The sequence below is a fragment of the Acinonyx jubatus genome, chromosome D2, assembly GCF_027475565.1.
Source record: "Acinonyx jubatus isolate Ajub_Pintada_27869175 chromosome D2, VMU_Ajub_asm_v1.0, whole genome shotgun sequence".
NCBI classification, from domain to species: domain Eukaryota; kingdom Metazoa; phylum Chordata; class Mammalia; order Carnivora; family Felidae; genus Acinonyx; species Acinonyx jubatus.
Window position 1 is genome coordinate 49,790,951 of NC_069393.1, and position 9,163 is coordinate 49,800,113.

The 9,163-nt window shown below is 39.9% G+C and overlaps 1 long non-coding RNA gene across 1 annotated transcript; it reads right to left on the minus strand.

Moving 5' to 3' along the window:
* Nucleotides 1-963: 963 nt before the first annotated feature.
* On the minus strand, nucleotides 964-8,876 carry LOC128312588 (uncharacterized). Its single transcript, XR_008292063.1, has 2 exons — nucleotides 7,646-8,876; nucleotides 964-1,472 (listed from the first exon to the last, which is right to left on the minus strand). It is a non-coding gene; the product is annotated as an uncharacterized LOC128312588 (long non-coding RNA).
* Between the last annotated feature and the right edge of the window lie 287 nt (nucleotides 8,877-9,163).

Sequence of the window (9,163 nt, forward strand, 5' to 3'; positions counted from 1 at the left end):
TATATTTCCATATATATATTTTATAAATAAAGACATTTGTTTCAAGAAATTGGCTCATGCAATTGTGGGAGCTGGTAAGCCCAAAACTCCTAAGGCAGGCCAGTATGCTAGAAATTCAGGCAAGAGTTGCAGTCTTGAGTCCAAAATCTATAGGGAAGACCAGCAGGCTGGAAAGCACAGGCAGGATTTTTATGTTACAGTCTCAAGGCAAAATTCTTTCTTCTCCCCAAAACCTTAGTTTCTATACTTAAGATCTTCAACTGATTATGTGAGTACCACTCACATTATCAAGGGCTCTTTCATCTCAAGTCAACTGTAATTGTAAATGTTAATAACATCTACAAAATACCTTCCTGACAATATCTAGACTAGTGTTTGATCCAACAACTAGGCACAATAGCCTAGCCACGTTGACAATTGAAATTAAGCATCATGCATCAGTCCTACTGGTGTGTCAAATTGTTGATCTTCCAGAAATTAATTCTTCACATATCATTCTACCAGATTAATAAATATGTGATTTTTCTTATTCTAAAATAAATTCAAGAAACGTCAAAATGATTGCTTCATAAATAGCACAGACCCTTTAGAGGAGAAAATTGTGTTGCAAGCTTTAGAGTTGTTTAAAGATAAAAGAAAATCTCTAAAGCATTGCAAGGTCATTAAATATAGGAATAAATTATAGGACTAAATGTAGAAATAAATTGGAATTTGAAAACATTCTAAGGGTAGATGTCTGATACTGTTATCACTGCAGAAGTATACGACTTCTGGAATTGAAGCAACACAGCTAAAGCCAACACACACACAAGACATGCTATACCAGCAGGTTTTTCCCTTTTACAGGAAAGAGTACAACCTTTTAAAGAAGTTTACATTCTCTGTGATTGCTTTGGCTTCAGTAAATAAGATCGAGAAGAAAATGAAGGTGTTTCATAGTCGCCAAAAATTCAACAATAGACAAAATGTGGAACTGATTTATTTTATGACACCATAAATTCAACATCCTATTGTTCTAAAAGTGCCTTTCATTTATTCGTGAGTGTTGTTATTCGACATGATCACATGCCTGCTATGTCCCAGGCTCTCTGCTGGTTACTGGCGATGCAGTGTTTCCAGCATCATGGCAGTGATACACAGAAGGAATTGCTTGTGTTCATAAAATACCTGTGAGGCAGAGAGATAACATTTTTTTTTTGTGCATAAATACATAAACATTGCCTGAATGGCTATACCGTCACCTTCCAGATAGGTGTGTCGGCCAAGCTGGGTCAACAACATTTGTGTATGCTTAGTAACGTCCCTCTTTGAAGTATGTCTACCTCCCAACACACCCACCATGCTACTGGATCCATCATTTTTCTTTCTTTCCTGGTCGCTTTGAGTTTTTCCTCAAAGTAGCACAGATCATCCCTTATTTGTTTGTATCTTTTTCTTGTTCATCATTATATCCCCTGTTCTTGGCACAATGCCTAGAAAAGGAAAGGAGATGAATCGTTATTTGTTGAGTGAATGAACGAATGGTAATTCACAGTATGAAATCCAAAACCTGCCCTGGGTCAGGGGATGAGGAAAATATACCTTACTCCCTGACCAAACAGTCATCCCCAACCATAGGCTATCTACATTACTATCTTTGAAAAAGATACATCTTTGAGAGTAGAAAACCCATAAATGGACCCAAAACTATATAGTCAACTAATTTTTGACAAAGCAGGAAAGCATATCCAATGGAAAAAAAAGTCTCTTCAACAAATGGTGCTGGGAAAACTGGACAGCAACATGCAAAAGAATGAAACTGGACCACTTTCTTACACCATACACAAAAACAAATTCAGAATGGATTAAAGACCTACATGTGAGACGGGAAACCATCAAAATCCTAGAGGAGAACACAGGCAGCAACCTCTTTGACACCAGCCATAGCAACTTCTTACTAGACATGTCTCTGGAGGCAAGGGAAACAAAAGCAAAAATAAACTATTGGAACTTCATCAAGATAAAAAGCTTCTGCACAGTGAAGGAAACAACTAAAAGGAAGCCTTAGGAATGACAGAAGATATTTGCAAATGACATATGTGATAAAGGGTTAGTATCCAAAATCTATAAAGACCTTATCAAACTTGACACCCAAGAAATAAATAATCCAGTTAAAAAATGGGCAAAAGACATGAATAGACACTTTTCCAAAGAAGACATCCAGATGGCCAACAGACATATGAAAAGATGCTCAACTTCATTCATTATCAGGGAAATACAAATCAAAACCACAATGAGATACCACCTCACACCAGTCAGAATAGCTAAAATTACCAACACAGGAAACAATAGATTTTGGCAAGGATGAAGAGAAAGGAAAACCCTCTTACACTATTGGTGGGAATGCAAACTGGTGCAGCTACTCTGGAAAACAATATGAAGTTTTCTCAAAAAGTTAAAAATAGAACTACCCTCTAATCCAGCAATTGCACTACTAGGTATTTTCCCAAAGGATACAAAAATACTGTATCAAAGGGCACATGCACCCCAAGGTCTATAGCAGCATTATCAACAATGACAAATTATGTTAAGAGCCCAAATGTCCATTGACTGCTGAATGGATAAAGAAGATGTGGTATATATACACAATGGAATATTACTCAGCCATAAAAAAGAATGAAATCTTGCCATTTGCAATGATGTGGATGGAGCAAGACTAAGTGAAGTAAGTCAGAGAAAGACAAATACCATATGATTTCACTCATATGTGGAATTTAATAAACAAAACAGTTGAACATAGGGGAAAGAAAAAGAGAGAGAGAGAGAGGCAAACCATAAGAGAGACTCTTAACTATAGAGAACAAATGGAGGTTTGCTGGGGGGGAGGAATGTGGGGGGGTGATGGGCTAAATGGGTGATATGTATTAAGGAAGGCATTTGTTGTGATGTGCACTGGGTGCTATGAATCACTAAATCCAACTCCCGAAACTAATATTACACTATATGTCAACTAACTAGAATTTAAATAAAAACTTGAAATACTAAAAAAAAAAAAAAAGATACATCCATGAAGTACAAGAACAATGGGGACCCTCTCTTCACCTGAGAGAATTAAGTTCTAATGGCCTGAAGCATCTACTATGTCAGAAATTAACTTCTCTCTTATGCATCTAGAATGTTCTATGTCATCTTTAGGAAAACTGTGAAAATAGTCACCCAAATCATTTTCTGTGGTCAGTTGGGAAAGGCTGAGTATATGAGGTATCCCCATGCCTGAGCGGCAAGCCTTCTATGCTGTGTAATTGCAATTACGCTGAGTCACTATAGATAATTACTCTTCATTATTGGCTAATTTCTTCTATTTCCTAGTATTCTGTTTAACCCTGCCCAGCTTAATTCTATATTGGTGGCAGGAACCTATACTTTAAGCCTGCTGTTTTAACTCCTCACTATTAGGGAACACTTCCTTTCTCAAGTCCTCTTTGTCCATTTCAGTACTGCATTCTATGGGGAGCTAGGCATGGGGGGGTTCCATGCTTCTGGTCCGGGTCATCATGCAGTTTCTGATATTTCTCGGTAGGCCACAGAACACAGTCAGTGCCAAGAATTTCAGGAGATTGGGGCAGGGAGCCTAGAACCCCACGGTGAAGTCTGTTGCAGAGCATACAGCACTAGGAGCTAATCCAGGGACAGCCAGAACACCAGGTGGAGGAGGGAGCGAGCAGGACTGAGCGTTCCCGTGCAGTGGAGGCCTGCTGGCCGGCTGACTCACCATCATTCTCCTGAGAAAAACAGGACTCCCTCTCCCTCTGCTTTGCTGCTCTTGGGAGGATCCCAAACCCCAAGACAGCTGGGACAAGAAGGTGAAAACAAGGCTTTTTGATCACTTTATATGAAGCCTTGATATAAGGAGACGAGAGCCTATTTCTTCTATTTCCCTCAAACAAAATATGGCTCAGCAGTTTGCTTAATCAGAATACATCCTGACTATTTTCTCGGTTATTTTACCACTTTAAGTCCGCCAACCACTCTTTTAAGACAGATGTGACAGGAACAGTACAACCTGTATGTCTCTTCAGGAACAATAAGTACAGAATTATTATAGATACAGGAGATGCACGCTTTTCATATATCTTTATTTTGCTGCTGAATTTCTAAAGTTCAGATCCTTATCTAAAATTTCCAGTAGTATATATAACAGCCTATGGGCACCTGGGTCGCTCTGTTGGTTAAGCATCTGCCTCTTGATTTCAGCTCAGGTCACTATCGATCTCATGGTCATGAGATCGAGCCCACCAGGGGGCCCCATGCACAGAACCTGTTTGGGGTTCTCTCTCTCTGCCCCTCCCTGACTCATGTGCGCTCTCTCTCTCTCTCAAAATAAAGAAATAAACATTTTAAAAATAAAATAAAGCAAAATTGTTCTCTAATACCACTTGGGGGCTAAGTGATACTGGTAAATAAAATAAGTCATTCAATTAGGTTTTTCTTTGTGTCTGAAAGATGTTTGCTATCACTTAATAGGTTTAGAAATAAAAGATCAGCCCTACACAGACTGCTCCCCTCCTCAAAGATCTAAGTCAGCTGTGGGTGTGTTGACCGGACCAAGAAGGTCCCCATTTGGGGTAAGTCACTGAGGAAAATGAGATGAAGCATACTTCCATGCTTCTTGATGGTTTTTTCTCTTCAGAGAAGCTGTTGGAATAATAGTCTATGTGGTCATCCAAACACTGTACTTATGAAACATGAATATATAACAGCAATAAAAGCAAATACAGTTGATCTTTGAACAGCATGGGTTTGAACTGCACAGACCCACGTAAGTGTGGATTTTTTGACTAAAAATGGATTTCTCTTCCAAATGGTTTCCTTAATAACGATTTCTTTTCTCTAGATTACTTTATTGTAATAATATAGTATATAATACCTTCAACCTACAAAATATGTGTTCGTTGACTGTTGATATTATCGGTAAGGCTTCCTGTCACAGTAGGCTATTAGTAGTTACGTTTTGGGGGAGTTAAGGTTATACATGAATTTCTGGCTGCATGGGGCTCCAAACGCTCATGTTGTTCAAGGGTCAGTCTACCAGACCACTTACTGTGAGCAAGCAGGTACCATAAACCTTTTACATATATCATATCATGGAGTTCTGATAAAAACCCCATGGAAGGGATGCCCCTATTCATCTCATTTCACCTATTAGGAAACTAAGGCACTGAGAGATAAGTAAGCTTCAGTCACACAATAAGTACGTTGGAAAGATATTGGAATAAAAAGAGTTGGGAGAGAATACTACCTCTGGTCACCAAATTTTGTTTCCATCACCACTTAATTAAAATTTGGCTCAGGAAAGTGTTCATATTCTCAACAAAAGAAGAAAACCAAAAACCTCCTTGCCTTAGGCCAGGCCTGCCCTCCTAGCTATTAGCAGCTTGCATGTTACAATAGATGGTGCATCCTCCTGCTGACAAAGTTAAACTGAGGTTCGTTCTCACTAAATATTCACGCTGTGGGTAAAGAGAGCTGCTATCTGTGTATGTGGACTGTGTTATCAGGAGTGATTTCATATTCTTTCTCCTTCTGCATCAGAAACAGAATAATGGAGACTTCTAAAATCCCCGAGTCCCCAAAATGGTCATTCTAGCCATTATCATCTCCCTACCCAAAAACTTAGTAAGAGACCAGGTCTCTGGTTTATTCAAACAACCAGAGAGTTCCTTGGTATAGCGCTTCATGCTCTGGCTACCCTGTGCTTAGAAAGGATGCTTCCTTACTGGGACCTCGTCCCTATACATTTAAAAAGGACAACTTATTATTACTTTTTAAATGTTTATTTTATTTTTCAGAGACAGAGAGAGAGAACAAGCAGGGGAGGGGCAAAGAGAGAGGGAGACAGAGGATCCGAAGCAGGCTCTGCGCTGACTGCAGAGAACCTGATGCGGGGTTCAAACTCGTGAACCCTGAGATCATGACCTGAGTCAAAGTCGGTCGCTTAACTGACTGAGCCACCCAGGCGCCCCTAAGAAGGGCAATTTAGAAAGAGCAGTAGTTTTATTTTTATTTAAAAAAAATGTTTTTAATGTTCTTTTTGAGAGAAAGAGACAGAGCGTGAGGGATAGGGACAGAGAGAGAGGGAGACACAGAATCAGAAGCAGGCTCCAGGCTCTGAGCCGTCAGCACAGAGCCCAATGTGGGGCTCAAACTCACGAACCTTGAGATCATGACCTGAGCTGCAGTTGAATGCTCAACTGACTGAGCCACCCAGGTGCCCCTAGAAAAAGCAGTAGTTTTAAAATATAGTTACTGCTGCCCTCACTAATACTTGTGCAACTATCTTATACATTTTAAGTGAGCCTTTTTTAACCTAAACCAATTATACAGACCATGGTCTCCAAAATAATATTTGCCACATTTGGGACGCCTAGATGGCTCAATTGGTTAAGCAACTCACTGTCGAGAGTTTGAGCCCTGCATCCAGCTCTGTGCTGACAGCCCAGAGCCTGGAGCCTGCTTTGGATCCCGTGTCTCCCTCTCTTTCTGGCCCTCCCCTACTCACGCTCTCTCTCTCTCAAAAATAAAATAAACATAAAAAAATTTTAAATTAAAAATATTTGCCATATTTTAAATACTAGGCAAATTCAAGGTAACAAATGGCCTCAGGTTCCACTAGGTACAACAAGGAAATTTTATAGCTCCTTAGCTTCTGTTTTAGTTCCTGATGTTGCTCCCCAAATGATGAAGCTAATTTAATTAAGGATCTATTAAAGTAACGACCCATTTAGTGCTGGAAATGGGAAACAACACACATCATTTCTCCCCCTCCCCCCATCCCTATCTGCCCTTGAACCTAGGGGATATGACCATCTCATAGACAATGCCCTGTGGGCTTAAGAAATAGAACAGGTCAGAGAATTCTCAGACTAATCTTAAGTACATGGTTTATTACAGGGATCCACAGGTATAAGTCTGAGCAGACACATTACAGAGAAAAGTCAGGATGATTAGAGGCTTCACAATGCAATAAAACCTATAATCAATGACAGCTAACTTTGAATACTCATCTTGTGCCAGGCTCCTTTCTAAATGCTGTGTATGTTTTTGTTCATTTCGTCTTCATAGGCAAATGATGGGATTGGTACTATTCTTATCATCCACATTTTACATATGAGAACACTGATGCACAGAAAAGTTAAGTAACTTTCCAAGGTCACACAGCTAGTTGGAGGCAGAGTCAAACATTTGGATCCAAGCATTCCAGCCTCAAGATCCCTGAACTTAGCCACTATATTTCAACTTCTTGTCAGAACAGAAGTTTAACGTTGACTGTCCTCTTCTTTGTGACCTCAGAGATGCAAAGAAAGGAATGGTCAAATTACCTGAGGGTTCATCGAGAGGGTGAATTTCAGAAAACCCTGTGTTTGAGTTTTCATTTGTTTTTGAAGGGAGACATCATTTTTTGATACTGGAAAAAAAGACTCCTTATCATAATTATCATAATGTTTGCCTAGCAGAGAACCTTTAGACACATATATGTGACCTTCCAGGGCAGGAGTAAACAACGGTTAAGGCCCCTATTTGTACTTATAGCTATGACAATTGAAGAAGCCAGTGAACACCAAAAGCACCAACATAGGTCACAAATGATAGAAGCAGAGCAGCATACCTGGAGGGTGATGGGTTTCTGAGTCCATTTTATGCCACTACATCCAATCAATATGGATTTGTTGATAGAACCATTCAGTTCCAACCTTTCAGTATTCCTGGCATTTACTTAGACCCAAGGAGCAAAGAGGAAATTTCACTGTAGTCTACAAAGGCAATCAAGTCATTGGACCATCTCCATTGCAGAGTTTCAAACTAGCAAATGCCATTTTTCTTTGGAGAGCTAGGATGATTCTGGAACTTTTAGAGCCTAGAATATAAACCGGAATATAAGGAGAGACTGAACCTTATTTATCTTGCTCACTTACGTGTCACAGGTGCCTAGAAGCACGCCCAGCAGATAGCTGGCACTGAATGCACTGAGTGAAAGTTGGTCAGTGAATGAGTTGGGACAACAGACTTCTCTGAGTCTGGTTCCGTTCCTGGTTTAAGGGAAATGGGTAGCACCCTGACACAAATTTATTCTAGAATTCCTTCTGTAGGATTCGCAACTTGAAAACATGAGAGAGAAGGGAAGTCTTTGCTCAAATGTATATACCCCTAAGACTATTTCAGCAGTCCCAGGATTGTAGAGTATAATACTGACATTTGATCACTGGTTGAAAGTAAAGACATCCACCCATCCAAAGTGTATGCCTTGAACTCACTTGCAAGTCATGCAGTATAATGGTTAAGAATTTGATTCCTGAGGTCAGATGTAAAATCTAATCTGAGCTCCACCATTAATAAGCTGCATTCTGAATGTCTCTTAATCTCCGTTTCTTTGTGCTTAATTTTATTTATTTATTTTTGAAAGAAAGAGAGAGAAAGAACAAGTAGGAGGGGGACAGAGACAGAGGGAGAGAAAGGGAATCCCAAGCAGGTTCCACGCTCAGCATGGAGCCCCATGTGGGGCTCAATCCCACAACTGTGAGATCATGACCTGAGCTGAAATCAAGAGTTGGGACTCTTAACCTACTGAGCCACCCAGGTGCCCCTCTTTCCTTGTGTTTAAAATGCATTCCAGAGCTGTTGGAAGACTTATATGAGAAAACATACGGGAGAGGTTAGCAGAGTGCCTGACTATAAGGAAGTGCCTAATAAATGGTTAGAAAGGGTCCAGTGGAAACATGCTGAATACTCCTTCATTCTGAGGTTCATTCTCATGTAATACTTCTACCATTAAAAGCACATGGACTAGTTGATTACCAATTTTTCTCTTAAACAGTCTGTTTGTGTCCCCCGCAGGTCATTGAAACGCTCAGAAAAGAATTCTGATATCTTCTAGCAATGCTAGGACACATCACCACAGCACTGGGAGGTCGGTTGTGTTATGCTCATAAGGAGAATATGTTTCACTAAATGAAAGAATGTATGTGGTTTCCAGAAATACTTAGCTTGTTTCTGAGCCAGGGGTCCTCATTTCTGTTATTCTCAGGCTGCCTTTCCAAACAACTCTAATGAAAAGAGCTCTTGACTTTTCCATACCATGAGGATTCTGATCTAATGTGTTACTCTAATATCAACACATTCAGGAGCC